The following is a 17,981-nucleotide window of genomic DNA, read 5'->3' on the forward strand; positions in this document are numbered from 1 at the left end:
GAGGATCTCAGCATGAAATCTTCCTCTGTGACATTCACCCTCACACAAGATTTGGGACATGTTTCTTTGTTCCATTTTAGAACTTCACCTTAGCTCCAAATTTCAATATATTTGTCCTTTTGCTATTTGACATGTACCTTATACATGTACTTAATACAATACACCAATATTTATTTTCAGATGAAGAAATTCCCACTCTCAGATTATACAAATGGAAGTTATAGTTACCTGAAAAATACATGATATTGTTATCCTGACGGGATATGTCCTGGATTGATTATGTCATCTGGATATCCTCAGCAGTGTTGAAGATGGCATTATCAGAAAATGCCACATTACACCACAGACAGTGACAAAATTCATGTGATCTTTATTCAAACTGTGATCATGTTATTATATTTTGAGTTGGGCTCTGAAACTTTCTCTGCACATTCCTGGACCAGAAACCTGAGGGAGTCTTGTGGAGACCTCTGGGTGATTTGGCTTGGATTTACAGGCCATTAGCAGATGTTTGTTTGTTGTTTCTCTATTGCTCTGTCCTCTATTGCCCTGTGTTTGTTGCCCCCTTCTGGTGTTCTCCTGTGCCTACTGCTGTCTTGTTTGTGGTTGTGAGTGTGTGCATTTATGAGTGTGTGTGTGTGTATGCATGAATGAATTTCACCTTTCTTTTAAGTACAGACCATGAATGGGTTTCATGTCTTCTAAAGGCTTAGGTGTATTTCAAAACGTGTGTCCTTAATTTCTTAGAGTTTAAGCTCAATCACTGCATTTAACTATATCTGCATAATGTGAATATACAATATATAGCCTATGCATAGACTGTTGGGGCATTACCTTTCCCATGGTCATTCACTACTGTCTCAAATGTTGAAGTTCAAACCAATTTATTTCGGATCAAACAATTATTATCTGTATTAAATTTGTTTGTTATATTCAATGTTATTGTTGAATAGGGTACTATGTGAGAAACCAACTGAAATAATCCAACTGGGATCGTGAAGATTAATGTGATATGTTATGAAACTTCTTTGTACTTTATATGGTATCTTTTGGCCACATGGGTTTTTTTCCAGAGTAGTAAACCTTTCTTCCCAAAGTGTAATGTATATTTTGCATTAGAGAGTCGTGATTCTCTTTTCAGCCCCTTGCTTATAAATATATTATGTTGTGGATGAATCAAGGCATGGATGACATTCTGTCAAACGGTCTTTCAGTGCATCGTGATATCACCATTGGTTGGCGCTGTTCCTGCTTTTGCTATATGCACTTCTTGTTGTAGGCAATAGATGTCGCTATACTACTTTTTATTTATTCTTTCACCACACATGTCAGCATTGCAACATACTGTAGTCATTGAAGCCGTGAAACCAGAGGCTATATTAAACTTTTATCATATTATTCCTACTCAATGTTAATTTTGGATATTAATTAATGTCATCCCCTTGGTTGTTTGTTCTGTTTGTTGTGTGTGTATGTGTATGTGTGTGTTTCACTAAAAAAGAGCACAGCTTTTACTAAACCAGTGAATGTCCATTGGTTGGCACTTGTAAATTTAGTTGCCTCTTGTAAAACGGTTTCTAAAGAAACAATGAACACAGGACAAGAAGACCCCCATGTTCAGGGTATATCTCCAGGGATTTTTAGTTGTGTGTCCTATAGCTGACAGACCTTACTGCCAATCACAGTACAGAAACATACATTTGGCTGCCCTAACAATAGCTGACTGTGTACCCACCCCCACCCCATTCTACTTTTTTGAGTGTGAAAAACTTGATTGATTCATTGATCTAACTGAGGCCATATGGCTGTGAGTTGTTTCAGTGAGTACCGAACACTTCAGTCTCAGTGGCCCATAAGCTAAGGGCGGTTTTCAAAAGTGGACCACAAAATAGCCCAAAACATAGCCTGCTTATCAGGGCAGGGACAGGACAGGACAGGGCTGTGGGGAAGACTCAACCAATACTATGACCCAGTTCTTTTTTATTTGTGAAGAAGTGATCCATGACAGATACACTATGCCACTTCACACTATAATCATTCATATGAAATTACCTGAACTGTCCAGTTTCCAATTACCTAATTTGCTGCATAACCAACAAATCACACTATACATGTAGGCTCTTTTGTTCAAGGCAGGCTACAAGATTATAGTGCCTCAGTGTTTTTGTGTGTGTGTGTGTGTGTGTGTGTGTGTGTGTGTGTGTGTGTGTGTGAATTTAATACCATATTGCCAGTCCTTCTAAGCCCCCTGATGGGAAAATCCATCTGAAAAAAAGGAGACGAGAATATTGCAGAGCCAGAGCCAGAGCCAGAGCAGAGCAGAGCAGCGGAGACAAATTGAAAGCAGTCTAATCCGCCGTGCTAATGCTTTAATTTGCCATAGTCACAGGCTCACAAAAGCCCTGGTATAATTCTGCACTCATAAACATTTCCCTTCGTCGGTCATGCCACTTGAGTGACACCACTGGTCTGGCACGACGACACAATCAGATCGAGGAGGGTCTAGGTGAGACGAGGGCGAGTGCCGAGGATGCCACACGCGGCAGTTGGGGCGGGAGAGTGGTGGTGGGGGCGGTGGGGTAGCTCTGGATGGGGGCATTATCCAGCACCGGTGGGGCATTCGCTGGCCACTGGAAGGGGGTTGGGAACCGGCCCCGAAGGGGAGCTTCCAGCCTGGTGCACAAGCTTACCCTCATTACCATCACACATTTGTTGTGTGTTGTGAGTCCTGGCTGAGTGGAGAGAGCAGCGACGGCGGTCTTTAGGGGTCGGGGGTGAAGAGACATTGAGTCCACACGTCTGTCCAGTCCTGTCCCGCCCACCCCTCTTCTCAACCAAACCCACAAACATAGAATGCTTACAGTGGCACATACCAGCTGACAGGCAATGTGCACTTAGTCATTGGTAGCTTAATCTGGTCTCCCTAATCATCCAACCATTAGTCTAGAAAATGGATTAGCTTCAGAGAGAGAGACAGAGAAAGAGAGAGAGAGAGAGTATATCCTTCCTACTGCTGTGTGTGGCTTCTGCTTTTTCTGACAGAGGGTAAGAGAGAGAAGGGGGAGGAGAGAGAGAGAGAGAGAGAGCAGTGCTGAGCTCAGGGAGGAGGGGGTTGGCTTTAGTGTGATGTGAATGGAGCAGAGACAGTGTGCGCGAGAGCAAGTGAGCGAGAGTGTGGCAGAGGGAGAGAGAGAGAGACAGACACAGAGAGAGAGAGAGAAGGAAGGAGAGAACGAATCAACCTGCCTCTTTTCACACAACAACGGGATGGGGAGAGCCTGCTCCTAAGCCCGGCTGACCACAGAGGATTTTTTTTTTTATTTCCGCGCGTTTTACTGCGGGGAAGGGAGCGAAGGAGAGAGAGACGGAGTAGGAGAGGAGAGAGAGAGAGAGAGAGAGAGAGAGAGAGAGAGAGAGACGCTGCCGGCAGGAACCCGAAGCGTGGAGGGGAAACAAAAGCAGCCTCTGACCGCGGAGTGTGCGAGAGGGTGAGAGAGAGCGAGAGAGAGAGAAGGGGGGAGATAGATAAGCGGAGAAATGCTGTCAAGGGGAGAAGGGGGGAGGGAGCGACCAAGAGGAACGGGATGAAAGAAGGCTGGGTTGAGCTGGAGATGAGATGAGATGTGGAGGTAAGTACCCACCTCACCTCCCTACCCCCCACCCACCCACCCGTCGTTCTTTCTTCCCTCTCAGATTCCTCCGGATGGCCTCGTGCCTAGCAACGGAGATGATGCTGAGCTGCAGCTAGTTCCCGTGCTCGGAACCAGATCACCCCGGCATCTCTCGCAATGAATGTGTGTGTGTCTGTGTTGGCTATTTTTTGTATCTGCCTTGATTCTGTGAGCCGTAAAGAACAACAGAGAGGCCAGGCAAGCAGGATGAGAGAGGACGTGTCAACACAATAAGGGAAGCGCTTTTGTGCACAAGAGGAAATGATGTGTCTGTGTGTGTGTGATGTGTCTGTATGTGTGTGTGTGTGTGCGTGAGGTAGGCTAGGGTAGCGCGGCCATGCAACCTCAGCGCTGTGCTGTTGTCTCTTACATTTTGTGTGTGTGTGTGTGTCGCTTCCTTGCTAAGCGCTGTTATGACATTGACGTGCGGCCACTGCAGACCTTGCTGTAGGGGCTCCTTCGAGCCGCAGGACTCAGAGATGTGGGCCAGGTGGTGGATGGGAGAGAAAGAGGGAGGGGGAAGAGAGAGAGAGAGAGAGAGAGAGACAGAGAGCATAGCTAGGAGATGGAGGAGGAAGTAGAGAGGGAGAAAGGCAGACACAAAAAAGGTATGAGGAGTGGGAAATGCCCCCCCCCATCAATGCCCCCCCATTCCTTTTTTTGTCCTTCTTCACCAGTGTATTGTTGTGATTTGAGATGGAGAAAAACCTGCAGCAGTTGTCTGTGTGTGTGTGTGTGTGTGTGTGTGTGTGTGTGTGTGTGTGTGTGTGTGTGTGTGTGTGTGTGTGTGTTATTGTGTTGTTTAGGGATTTATGTGGATGAGGAGGGATTGTCAGGGCAGTGCATGTAATATGCAAAGACAATAATGGAATGGGGTACTGCTCTGGTTGCTGCTGCTGCTGTTGCTGTCGCTACTGCCAATGTGATGTTATTTTCAAGGTGGCAGCTACTCCCCCCCCCCCCATCTCTCTGTTAGTTTGGGGGGGGGGAACCAGTGCTTTGGGATATGTGAGCATCAGAGAGAGAAAGAGAGGGGGATGTGTGTGAGATGAGAGAGCAGGGGAGCTGTGCAGAGGAGAATGAGAGCAAAGACAGAGCGAGGCTTCTTATATAAGACCGTGGACCTCAGGACACTGAGCCTCTCGTTGCATTCTGTTGCCACACGGACCGGCATCCTCTCTCGGTGTCCATTGTGTGTGCCAGAGCAGCAGCAGCAGCATAGCATCTCATAGCATCTCAGATAGTGATGGATGCTTAGAGATCAGATAGTGTTGGAGCAGACGTCAGCCTTGAACTGTTTCTCTATTGTATCGTCGCTCTGCTTTCTCAGTCACCAGCCCTAAGGAGTAGTAGTAGTAGCACCCCCAAAAAAAATGCAAATCCACATTTCATAGCGCGGCCTGGTGTGTCTATGGTGCCGTGTGTCATCCACCCCCACCCCCCTCGACTCCCCACCCCCTACTCCTGAGATCGTCCGAGGGTGTGACGTTATTCATCTGGCTCTGTGACTCTGGATTTGGAACAGATGTGGCCACAGATAGGACGTGGGCCAGTGTGTGTGTGTGTGTGTGAGACACTCGTTTATCTCCTGGTAATAGACTCCCAGCGTGCACTGGTCAGCATCTAAAGCGCGCAGTGAGTGGGCTCGGCTGGTGGTCGTACAGAAGCCGTCAGTATTTATCTCAAATGCAGGACATATGTCAGTCCGTGTGGCATAAGCCAGCAGCCCAGCTTGCTGGGAACGGGGAAAAATACATACTGTATGGGGATGTGTGTTGTGGTGTGCTCATTGACTGAGCAGTTAATGTGTGCTTTGTGTGACAAAGGCATTGGATTGATTGGTTGGAGAGGTAAAGTGATGTATACACACACATCGAGAGTCACACACACACACACACACACACACACACACACACACACACACACACACACACACACACAAACACAACACCACACACACACATTCACACACACACAAACACACTCACTCAAACGTATACAAAACACACACGCCGTGGGCCTTGCACTCAGAATGTGCTGGTGTCAGAGAGCTTTGTTGTCATTGTGCCATTATGCCTTTCTAGTGCTTGAATGTCCCATTAGAAATGTGAATGAGGCTGCCTTTGATATCTCCCATCGTTCCTTAACATGTTCATTTACATACATTACACAGGAAAATTACTTCTAACCTACCGTTAAAGTTACTGAGCTGAATGAGAGTGAGAGAACACTAACAATCAGGGGTCTGTTTTGAGCAGATGGTCCATAACAATTCAGTAGATTCAGTACATACTGCGTAGTCCAAAGTCTATAAAACCCAGCTAATACATTGAGTGGACCCCGAATGAAATGTGCATTTCTGTACTTCCTGGATCATTTTATGTAAGACAATAACATTTCACGTATTTTTAAATATTTTATATGATCATAATGTTGCACACAGTTCAGTATAATACTGTACAGATGTTTGTTGATTTTTGGCATCAACACCATAGATGGTGTTAAATGTATAAATTACAGAGATTGTATTGAGATGAAATTATCATCCATTTAATAGACAGTGCCTATATCCTCCATGTGTAAAAGGGACTTAATACTGTTTCCAGCTATTTACTGAGCTGCTCCCCTTTGAAGTGAGCGGTTGGTTGTGAGGGTATTTGATGAGTCCTGGTGAAGTCGACGTGAGTGGCGTTAAAATGCTTTCTGTGGGTACTGTGGCTGTTCTCATTAGAGTCGTGGTGCTCTGCTCTTGAAAACGCCGGCGCTATACTTAGAATGTTCTAAAACGGTGGCCTTAAATATTGGATCATTTGACCCAAATGAAGAAAACTAGCTCCAGTGCGGACACATAAACATGTCTGTGTGTGCACATATAGCACTGCCATTGTCATAAAGCTGTCTTCAGGCGTAGCACCCTATATAAGGGGGGAAAGCAGCCATTGTTGTCAGGACAAAGCCTATCAGGGAATATGGTTGTGTGTTGTGCATATATGTCTGTGTGTGTATGTGTGTGTGTGTGTGTGTGTGTGTGTGTGTGTGTGTGTGTGTGTGTGTGTGTGTGTGTGTGTGTGTGTGCAAGTTGACAGGGGGATGTGTAGCATGCTGTTTTAAGCTGGAGTGGGAGATATTGTGGAGACGCTCATAGCCGTAATCAATTAGAGAACTCCAACTCCCTGAGGATGATACAGCATGGGAGACCCACCCCCACTGTAAGCACACATCAGAGACTCACTAACACACACACACAGGAACATTGTTCACATAGACTCTCTCTCTCTCACACACACACACATACACACACACACACATTCACAATGACGCCACGGCTTTCTCTTGGCTAGTAAAAAACCCACAGGCTCTACGAGGAAGTGATCGCGTGTGTTAAACACTTCCTGAATGTTGTATCATGTACTACTGTATCTGTTTGTAATTCACAGACAGACATTTATTTAGTCAAATAATGTCCATGCTGATGGTAGTGGTAGTGATAACTTTGAAAGAGAGAATCTTTTTTTCTCTTAACCATGGCTGGTGCCCAGGAGCTAGTCACCAGAGCCAAGGCTCAAAAGGCACTAAATCAAATTTGAGCTCCACCTCTCGGCTTGCTGTGGCCATGCCACTGCCATTTTGCCTACCAAATTACATCTCCCGTTGAAAATCCCAGCAGACGACCTTGGAAAATACTGTTTATCTCATTTCCATATGATAGTACGGGAAAGATAACTGCCTTCTAGAGAACTCAGGCATAGAAAAGGGTGTGGATATTTGTTGGTGTATCACATATTTCTGTTGTATTTGCTATTTTATAATATAACCTCTCAAATGCAGTCAGTGTGGAACCAAATGGTATAAGTGAAAGATGAGAGATAGCAATACTATGCAGAACAAACTATAGTGAATTTATTCTATTGATGTCAGTAGGGGAAATAATCAATAGAACAAATCGATGGCGTTTCATCACTGGGTTATCTTTCACACTTACATCTAAACCTGTCCATCCTAAAAAGCGAAAAAAGGACATCAAATGAATCAATATTAGTCTTTCTACCATGGTGGCCATTTTGTAGATGGTGCTCTGCATGCTGACTGAAACTCCCTCTCCCTGAATGATGATTAACAGGGAGAAAGAGAGGAGAGGCGAGCTTGAAGAAACAGTACACACATAGACACACTCTCTCTCTCTTACACACACACCCACACACACATGCACTCCTGGATGTGCAAGCAGAGATAGCATGGTGTTGGCAGTGTAAGCCACACTGCCAAGCCTCTAATCAGCTTGCAGCACAAATGCCCAGGCTCCTTCTTGTCACCTGTCCTCTCTGCCACTCTGTTGATGGGAGCTCAGCCCTCTCCCTCCCTCACTTTCTCATTCACTCCTTCGTTCTCTCTCTCATTCTCACCCTCTCTCTCATTCTTTCCCTCCCTCACTTTCTCCTTCACTCCTTCTCTCTCTCCCTCACTCACTCAATCTCCCTCTCTTTCTTCCTCTCTCTCTCTCTCTCTCTCTCTCATTGAAGTCACCCTTAGATTTATGTCCCTTTGCTTTCTCCTGCCATGCCCAACCCAGCCCAGCCCAGACACTGACTGCGCAAAGAGAGGGGGAGAGAGTCGAGTAGCGGAGTAAGTGAGTGTTATAGATGACATGGTGTCATGGACATGACATTTTTGGTGGTGATGGTGTGGCGATAGAGGCCCAGCACTACCGTGCATTGCGTCATTATTCATCTGTTGACCCTAGAGAAACTCCACATCTTTTGTCTGACTTTCTGAGGTACTTTCCTTTAAACGTCAGCGCTTGCACAAAGCAGAAGTTGTCAGTGTAACATTTACTCCTAAGTGACGCCCTCGTTTACATGCCGAGAGAGTTTTTAGGTCCCTGTGGTTCCTGATTAACTTCCACATTGATATGGTGTGTTCTGAGATGAGAGAACAGACTGCTATCCCAGCATATAATCCCCTGATGAGAAGACCTCTCCCAAAAAAGCACAGCACTTCTAAAGACCGCGCGCTCTCATACTGGATCTCCACGGCTTATCCAAATGACACAAAAGCTACACAGAATATCAACTAAGGAGAGAGTGTCACTTAAGCTGCACTGCTGTCACACTAGTTACAGACACATTTGGCTGTCTGTCCAGTTTGTGTCCAGCTTGTCCAACATACAGTGCAGAAAAGAGAATACAGTATGTGTGAAAACATCCTCTTTAAATCTAGTAAAAGCGCTGGCTATGGCGGATGGATTTGATGGGTGTCGGATTGGAGGACTGGGTGGGGTGGGGATGACTGGGTGTGGTGGTGGTGGTGGGGGGTTCATCCATGACGAACAGAATGCTGCCAGACTGACAGATCTGTTTCACGCTTGTCCTGCCGCGGCCAGGACATCCGCCCATGCGCTCCGTGTCACTCAGCCGCCCGTGACACGTGGCAGGCAGCGTGGACGTGCGCAACCTCGGCGACCCGGAGGGCATCGTGGGCCAGTCAGCCGACGCTTGGCCTGTGCCTGCCTGTTGGTGGCAGTGCCAGCATCGCGTGTGTGTGTGTGTGTGTGTGTGTGTGTGTGTGTGTGTGTGCGCGTACGCTATGCTGCTGAATCGAACGCTCCTCTCTCTTAAACTCCTGCTTTTAATCTCCCGTCAGGCCCTACCTTCCCTATCCATCAGAAGCACTAATACCCGACGCAGTGGCGCAGATCCACCCCGGCTCCTTTGGCACTGATGTGGGCTCCACATTCAGCTGCGGTGGCAGGAGAGAGCTGCATGCCTGCTGTGACGGGCGTGAGTGCTTGTCTCCTGAAGCCTCGCTCAAAGTAAGAGGAGCAACGTGATGCTGGTGGCAAGGCAGCGCTGCTATTATGACAGCTGTATTTTTAAAAAACGTTTCTCTTGTGGCGGAAAAACAAATTAAGTCTATGGTTAAATCTAATTAAGCCACGGGCTCTGAGGAAATCTAACTTGCTTTTTAGAGATATCTTGAGAGTAGGAGAGTTAGCCATTTGCTAATAATCTTCATGCTCACTAGCTGCAGTTATTGCTAACTAATAAAAGCTCAGTGGTAGCCTTATGCCGTTGCTGTGGTTACTGGAGGACCATCCAATTACCCAAATAGCCAGTGAAGTAACCTCCTGACAAGATTCACTAATCTGTTATTTTTCACACATGCACATTAGATAGATTAGCAGTTTAACATCTGCTGGAATGAAAGAAATGTGAGGTATGCTGACTTCCATGTCCTCACTGCCATCCTCCAAAACATTCCTGGGGTTGTTGCTAAGACTGTCAGTGAGGTGTATTTAGAGACATTCAAGGATCACAAACATGTGGGGCTAAAAGCTGCCTTTTCTGGAACACACCCAAAATCGTGATTGTTTCAGCACTAGCTCATAGTTTTACATATTATCAGGCACCTTGGGAGATGAATTAAGCAGAGTGCCAGCACAGATTCAGCCAAAGCTGTATCAGTGACTGTAGTCTATGCTACATTGCCATACCACTTAACATCGATCTGCATGCTATCAAAGTAGTCAGGTTACAGTCTGGCCCAGGGGGTAGCTTGGGTGTCTTTGTCCTTAATGGTAGGGGGCAGAGCCCTGGAAATTAAATGGTCATCTTCTAAGGTCCTGCGCCCACAGATCGACACACTGAATGATATGAATGATGTGTCCTAGGTGTATAGTAGGCTAACATCTACGAACAACGATTCAGTTGAAGGGGAAGTCTGAGCAGAGGAGAGAGGTGATAGTGTATATGTTGTGGGTAGATTTTCCAGAGCCTAAAGGCCTACACACAAGGGCGGTGACGCGATGGTGACTTATGGCAGGCGACCAGCAAAACTGAGTAGAATCAATTGAAGTGAATGGGGCACACGTCAAGTGGAACGACGGGGAGACTGTCGCCATCGCATCGCTCTAATCGCCCCCAATGGGTTTTTTTTTAATGTTTTTCAAGGCGATTTTGATACGTTATAATAGAAAACAGCTGTCTGGTCAGTGTATCGCCACTGAATCGATAGATGATCGCGTCGCCAGTAGTGTGTGTATTAAAGCAACTAACAGAGACGTTTTCGCGTTCGACTGTCGCATCACCGGCTGTGTGTGAAGGTCTTAAAAGGGCATTTTTTTGTAGCCTATGGCAACAGACAGGTAAAGGGATGTATTCATTTCATCATTCATATAAACATCTAGATTCACACCGAATTATGATTATGCATACACACATCCAGATTCACACCAAATTATGAGGCGAGTCGAAACATTTGCTTCAATGTACTGGCATTTTTTCAGGGGCATCTCTCACATAATTTCCACTCAAAATGTCCTTCATCACACATCCTGTGTGTGTGTGTGTGTGTGTGTGTGTGTGTGTGTGTGTGTGTGTGTGTGTGTGTGTGTGTGTGTGTGTGTGTGTGTGTATGTGTGTGTGAGAAACTCTAAACGGGGCCAGATTTCTGGAAGGACTTTTGTTTACTACAGTGTACAGCTCAAGGATTCCAGTCTTAAAAAAACCCACCCTTAGCGCACCTAATTTTACACTGTTGGTCATGGTCATGTGTTGTTTGAGAAAAAATGTGGCCATGCTGTTCCAGCTGCCCTCTTGAAAAGCATCCACGATTTCCAACTCCATGTTTTTCCTGTGAGACAGGGAACAGTTTCCCCTTCTGTCTCACTCGATTACCACCCATACTGCTCATCCAACCTTCCAACCAGCCGATGCCATCTGATCTGCCAAGCTAGCTGTCAACAGCCAAATCAATCAATCAATCAATCAATACCTATTTTTTTATGACGAGCCAGGTTCCCTACTGTGGAATGGATCACTTTTGCGTACATTATTTATTCGACATTCCCCTCCACATTGGATCAGTGCTGAGAGGGGCACAGAGTGATGAAAATCCGCAGGAATGACACATCCGTTTCTGAAAAAGGCACCGCTACGGTGTTGAATGAGCCCAAGAAAAGCCTGCCATGAGAATGCATTGTTCATCAGAATATGGTAATGAGTTCAAATCTTAGAATTATGGCTCCCATTAGCCAAACAAAGGCCTCAGCACGTCATCAAGTTTCTCATTAAACGGCACATTCTATATTTAAACCGGTACATCTGCGTGTTCCAGTAATGGGAGTAAGAAGCAGAAGAATTAAGGAATAGAAATATTTCAGAAGGGGGGGTTGTGCCTCATCACTGTACACTAATGAACTGAACAGGATGACTTTGTGACGGTGGCAAAGGTGTCTGATCAGTACCGCAACCCCACACCACACTAGCATGAGGTAATAGAAAACAACCTGTAAAAAGTGACGTATATATACATCCCACAGAGCGCCACAGTCTCCCAGGTCATGTCCTGGCGCGCACGTGTGTGTGTGTGTGTGTGTGTGTGTGAGGGTGGCGTTCGGTTGGAGGGCACTAGGCGGTGTTCTGCAGCACAATGGCGGAGGACAGTGTGAGGAAACGAGTGAGGTCGGTGTCTCTTCCTCTCCGAGCGGATGGAAAGCAGGAAAGTGAAGAGTGTGTGTGTGTGGGAGAGAGAGAGGGAAAGAGGGAATGAGAGTGTATGTGTGTGTGTGTGTAGGGTGTGTGTGTGTGTGTGTGTGTGTGTGTGTGGGAGAATAGGAAAAGAGAAAAAGAATGTATATAATAATGTGTGTAATGTAGGTGTGTGTGTGTGTGTGTGTATATGTGTAGTGGGAAAAAAATAGGGAAAAAAGAGAGTGTATATAAATTGGGAGAGAGAAAAAAGAGGGAATAAAGAGAGTGGGAAAGAAAGATAGATCAATTGTGAACTAAAAGAGAAGAGAGACAGAAAGAAAGTAATAATATCTAATAAAAAGTCTGTGTGAGAAAGAGAGAGTGAGTAGGAGATAAAGTGTGTGTGTGAGTGAGGGGGGGGGGGGGGTGGGGGGGCTGTGTAAGGTTTTTTGGTGGGCAGTGCGTGTCCCCCCGGTCAGGGCCAGCTGCAGAGGCGGAGGAGGCGAGGCACAACAGAGCGCAGTTCAGGCCAGCATAATGGAGCCAGTGATGGAGTGAAGGGCAGGCGCTCTCTATAGCGGAGGGACAGCTGTTCTTCCTGCCACTGTGGGCAACGGGCCACATGTCTGCAGGCTTTTCTGTCTTTCTCCCTTCCTTTCTATCCTCTCTCTCCCTCTCTTTCTCTCTCTCTCTTCCTTTCTCTCAAATACAGGGAGCATAGATACACTGAGGCTCACTGGCACGCACATGTATGCACAAAAGAAGCTCAAGACACACACACACACACTCACATACACACTTACATGCACACACACACACACACACACACACACACACACACACACACACACACTCATTGACACACTCACTCAGATACACACACTCACTCACTCACACAAACACACATATTCACACACTCACATACACACTCACATGCACCCACACTACACCACAGATATGTACTCATACTGGGTTGTATAATCCATACGGGGCTTCAAAAGGACAAGTAGGCTTGAATAACTGGTCAGCAAGGAGCAGGGAAATATACCCACGAACAAAGGCAGAAGATGAAATGATTCTGTCTATCACTCACGCACATAGATACATGCAAACACACATCAAACATAGACACATAGATCTTGAGGTTTTGTTTTTATGTAAAAACATTTTTGGCCAATTATCCAGTGATGTGCGATACTGTTCAAAATGACATCGGTTTCATTTCAGTCATAAGAAGCAGAGACGTGAACACATACCGCTTTGCTGCTGATATTTGACCGAAAGAGGAAATGGAGCTTTTGCGCTCAGATCGCAGACAATGCTGCAGAGAGAGCCCTTCTCAAAGCCTACTTCCTCTTTCTGACCTGGCTGCATCCACCAAATCGCTGGTACCACCAGATTTCAGTTCTACTGCAGACAGTCAAACAGAAAGAGGTACACACTCAAAACCTGGTCAATCCACAGAGTTTCAATAGTACTAATGGATGGTCTATATGAGTGCCTCATGATTTGAAAGCATAGATTGGGTGGTGATTGACTGATGATTGACTGCTATTCGCGTACACAGGCGTATAAATAGACAGACCTCAGGTACACAGACACAAACACACTCGTCAAACTTGCCGTGACTTGTGTACTTGATCTGTGAGGGGTTTGCTTGCAGTGTCTTCAGGCTGTAATAGTTTTCAGTTTTCACCTCCTACATCTTTGACATCCTCAGGAGAGTACTCAGAAGAACAAGGCGGTGAGAACTTGTCATCACAGACCTAATGTCACGCTCTGCCCTCACCTCAACCTAAAACACGCGAGGGGAATTTTGTCAAGCATTAGTTTCAATGTGGCCACAGTGGTCTTGCAGACAGCATTGCAACAGCAGCCAATAGCACACCAATATACTGGGTGGGGTGGAGTTGTGTTTTTTGTTTTTGAGTAGAGGCGTGTGTGTTTGTCTGGAGGTGGGGGGGGGGCTTGGGTTGTTGTAGGGGTGGACAGGGAGACAGATTTTCAGATGACCAATTGATGTGTTTCATTTGGGAGACAGAGCAGGACAGGCCGCTACCTGAATAATTAACCAGTGTCTACGCAGTGTCCCACCGGCCTCATTAATGATTAAAACCCAACAGATGTATGTCCAATTTTTGAAGGACAGGTTTAGTCACACCCCATGACAAAAATTTGTGTTTGTGTGTGTGTGTCAGTGGGGATGTGGGATCTCATTTTAGATGCCATCAGCAGATACTATATTTGTTTGTCCCTGTGGTGAGTTTGACCTATTCAGAGTGGTCCTTGGAGTAGCCAGCCCTTTAAGCGGAATATGCAGCATGCAAAAAAGGACCACATCGCTGCAGTAATTCTAACTGTGATGCAACACCCTGACCAAACACCCACGCCCCCACACACACACACCCACACACCCACACACACCCACACACACTCACAGACTCTAGTACTGATGGTGCAGCAATGCATCCTGGGTAGGAGGCTGAGGGCAGGCAGGTTAACACTGACAACACGCAGCCTTTGGTTAACTTGCTCAGTGACAGGTGTACGCCTCCATGAAAAGAGCATTTCCAAGGTTAGGGCCGTGAGCTGGCGGCTGTGCGGAACAGATTGGGGACTCAGATAAGGGAGCATCCATGTCTGTTAACGGCTCGGGCTCGTGTGCGTGCACAAAGAGGAGAGCACAGCGGTGCACTCTGCCATGATGACTCACCCTGGCGCCGGGCCAGCCGGTGAAAAGAAAACAAATTGTTGTCCTTATTACCATCGTGCTATCTAATGTCAATTACTATCCCCTGCGCGACCCAGCCACTGGAGGTGTTAGGGCTCTGATTACGGTGCCGCATTGATTTGATCTCGCCAGCTCCTGCACCCAACCACCCACCCTCGCCCTCGTCCATGCACCACCTTGCCACCCCTCAAGCCCTTGAAGGCGGTCTGTCCTTGCTTGCAGCGCTCAGGGAAGGCGGTACCCTCACAGGAGGGGGCCCTGCTGATATAGCTTCATTGTAAGTGATAGGCTGGTGTCCCAGAATCGCTCTCCAGACTGAAAGTCACCCTTCCTCCACCGCCTCCAGCCCCCCCCCACCACCCACCCATAGCCCCATCCCCCTCACTCCCCCCACCCTGACAGCTAACCTATTTTCCAAGTCAATCTATTGAGTGGAGGAAGCCGCCACTGCTGAGGCCAATAACTCAGTCAGAAGGATGCTTGGGCTATGAAATAGCAGAAAACACAGGCCAAACGCATGACAAAGGGCCGAGGGGGAGAGCCGGCACCAATTACTTAGTGCTATCTCTGATCCCAGCTTATTGGGAGACAGAGACAGCAGTGAAAAAGAGGGGTAGGGGAAAATGGATGTTTATCTATGTAAGATTTATGCATGGAATCAACATTTTTTACATAATGCTGAATTACATTTTTTTCTTACCGAGGAAGTATTGCCGAAATGACTGTATGGAATATGTTCAAGCTATGTGCTCTGACATTTTTTAGGAAACAGTTCAGTATTCAGCATTACAGTAGTCTATTCTGCAATACATAACTTTATTCTTTCATAAATAAAGAAATGTATAACATATTATACAATTTTGTTGTTAAACGGTTAAACTGGAGGCGCTGTAAATGTATAAATATCAGGCTTGAGTAAGGGAGAGGACCCGTGGAGCGTTTCATCAATAATGTTTACAGGGACTGGCAGCTGGAGAGAGAGAATATGAGGTTAATTGGTTCAATTACCCAAATCAATCGTTATTATTGGTTGATGCCTAAGTCTTGTTAAAGGCACTAGTCATCAGACCACAGGCAGTAGCTCTGTGACGACTGGTGATAGATTATGCTGTGGGCACTGCAATATAAACAATAATTATGCAAAACTTTGTTTTTACCCGTAAACAAAAGGCACTGATTGTGGCAGACAGATAGGCACAAAGAATGCTTGCAGGTGTTAGTTATTCTATTTGAAATGGACATGAACTCATGATAACACACCACCACATGTGCACATTTTGAAGGTGAAATTTTTGGTTCTTTCTTTTACACCCATCAAAAAAGCACAGCTCTATTCAAGGCAACTACATTTGTACTCATGAATGCCCTTGGTCAGATCTGTGGCGTCGTGTTGTGTCATGCCTTTGTCTGTACTAGCTGATGTCATTTCTGTAGTGCTGCAGTGAGGTCTGGGGGTCTGATCTGATTTCATCTGCATGTCTCCTGCCGTTTAAGGGATCGTCTAAATCCCAAATAAACACAATAGAAAACCAAAAACTCACTAAAACAGACCAAAGGGAAGCCTTTCTGATTATATCAAGTTGAACACCAAATAACAAATGTCCCAAATGGCTTCAAATCTACCAAAAGCCGAAGAGCAACAGGGGATCAATCAGTGTCGTGGCTCGGAGGGCAGCGGAGAGGAAAGGAGAGGCGAGCCTATGGCAGATGTGGCCCACGTGATCTACTGTATCTCGTTTGGCCCCCAGGGAGCCGCAGGGGCCCCAGATCAGGTTTCATCTGCTCGCACAAATCAGCACGGCTCTTGTGGTGCCTCTGGTTGGGACCTCAGATGTCTGCGGCTTAGTCCAGAGGAGACACTCTTTTAATCAGACAAAATGTCTCAAATCCATCATTTGTTGTTTGTTGCCCCCCCCGAAAAGGAATTTGTGCTTCCGTCATTTTTTGGTAAAAAGGGGCAGAAGGATCAAAGGGCTTAAAGTGTGCAGGGGCATATGGGTCAATTTTGACAGGATTGGATGACCACAGGAACACATCCTTAACCAGGGTGCGGAGGTCAACATGTGGGTATCATCACTTCTTGTCACGCAGGAAACAACCATCCGCCCCCCCCCCCCATAACTCCCGCAGGAAGGAGAGGCTCTGTGAGTGTGTGTGTGTCTACGTGAGTGTGAAAAAGAGTAACCAGGAAGTAACGTTTCCCTGAAACTGAGCATATAGCCTCATAGCCTCAGCCTCTGACCTTGTTTCCATTGTTAAATCCTGACCCAACAAACAAGCGACGCTTCAGCCGTTGCGGCTCGCCCCGCACATGTGGGCTGCACAGGATAGAGTTGGCGAAATCTCCCTGCCACGCCAGCGCGGCCCTCACACCTACGGTAGTCACGTCACCACAGGCCCGCTCTCCAACAGACCGATCTGAGATACACACTGAGATCATTGTTGGCACAAGCTAAACAGCCAGCCCACGGTCACAAAGACAGCAGTTCATTATGTCGTTTTTTTTTTCAGCTCAGCAGATCCTCAAAATATCCTTAAAAGTGACTTACAACGTACATTATTAACAACAGATATGCATTTTCTTAGTATGTGTGCCCCCTTGGCACTGTATTCATGATCCTAATACTGTTAGCAGATAGTGCAACCAGTTGAGCTATTTGAATTCTGTTTCGCTAGGTGTCACATATTTCCATAGTAGGCTTATTACAGTAAAACTGACCCTGTTCTCTTTTGTAGTCCTGATAGCAAAAGCACAGAGCATGCCAGGCTTGAGTGGAGTAACTGTGGTTTCCTGTAGAAACCAGAGGGGCAACAGAATGCAGAAGGGTCGTAATTAATGTTTCCAATCTTTAGAGAATCCTGGAGAGCGCTCTAATCCCTGCAATGGCTGCATGTCCTGTGTAATCCCTCTTTGCTTAAGCCTCTGATAGAAGAAAGAAACATTGTAATTTGTACTTTATTTTGATTGTTTTAATACTGGTTTGTGCTTGATACACACACAGGCAAGCAAACATGCACACACGCATGCACACACACACACACACACACACACACACACACACACACACACACACACACACACACACACACACACACACACACATTACATAC

At 46.2% G+C, this 17,981-nt stretch overlaps 1 protein-coding gene across 4 annotated transcripts in view; it reads left to right on the top strand.

Moving 5' to 3' along the window:
- The first annotated feature begins 3,050 nt into the window (after window positions 1-3,050).
- The window catches only part of zmp:0000001168 (signal-induced proliferation-associated protein 1), a 44,979-nt gene continuing 30,048 nt past the window's right edge, over window positions 3,051-17,981 (top strand). For 3 of the 4 annotated variants that reach the window (XR_007192132.1, XM_048230919.1, XM_048230940.1), the window contains exon 1: window positions 3,051-3,629. The gene's annotated coding sequence lies outside the window, so the exon portion shown is untranslated. Of the gene's footprint in view, window positions 3,630-9,311; window positions 9,481-17,981 lie in introns of all 4 variants that reach the window. The other variant, XM_048230925.1, reaches the window with a different exon arrangement.

Source organism: Alosa alosa, chromosome 2, assembly GCF_017589495.1.
Source record: "Alosa alosa isolate M-15738 ecotype Scorff River chromosome 2, AALO_Geno_1.1, whole genome shotgun sequence".
Classification (NCBI taxonomy): Eukaryota; Metazoa; Chordata; class Actinopteri; order Clupeiformes; family Clupeidae; genus Alosa; species Alosa alosa.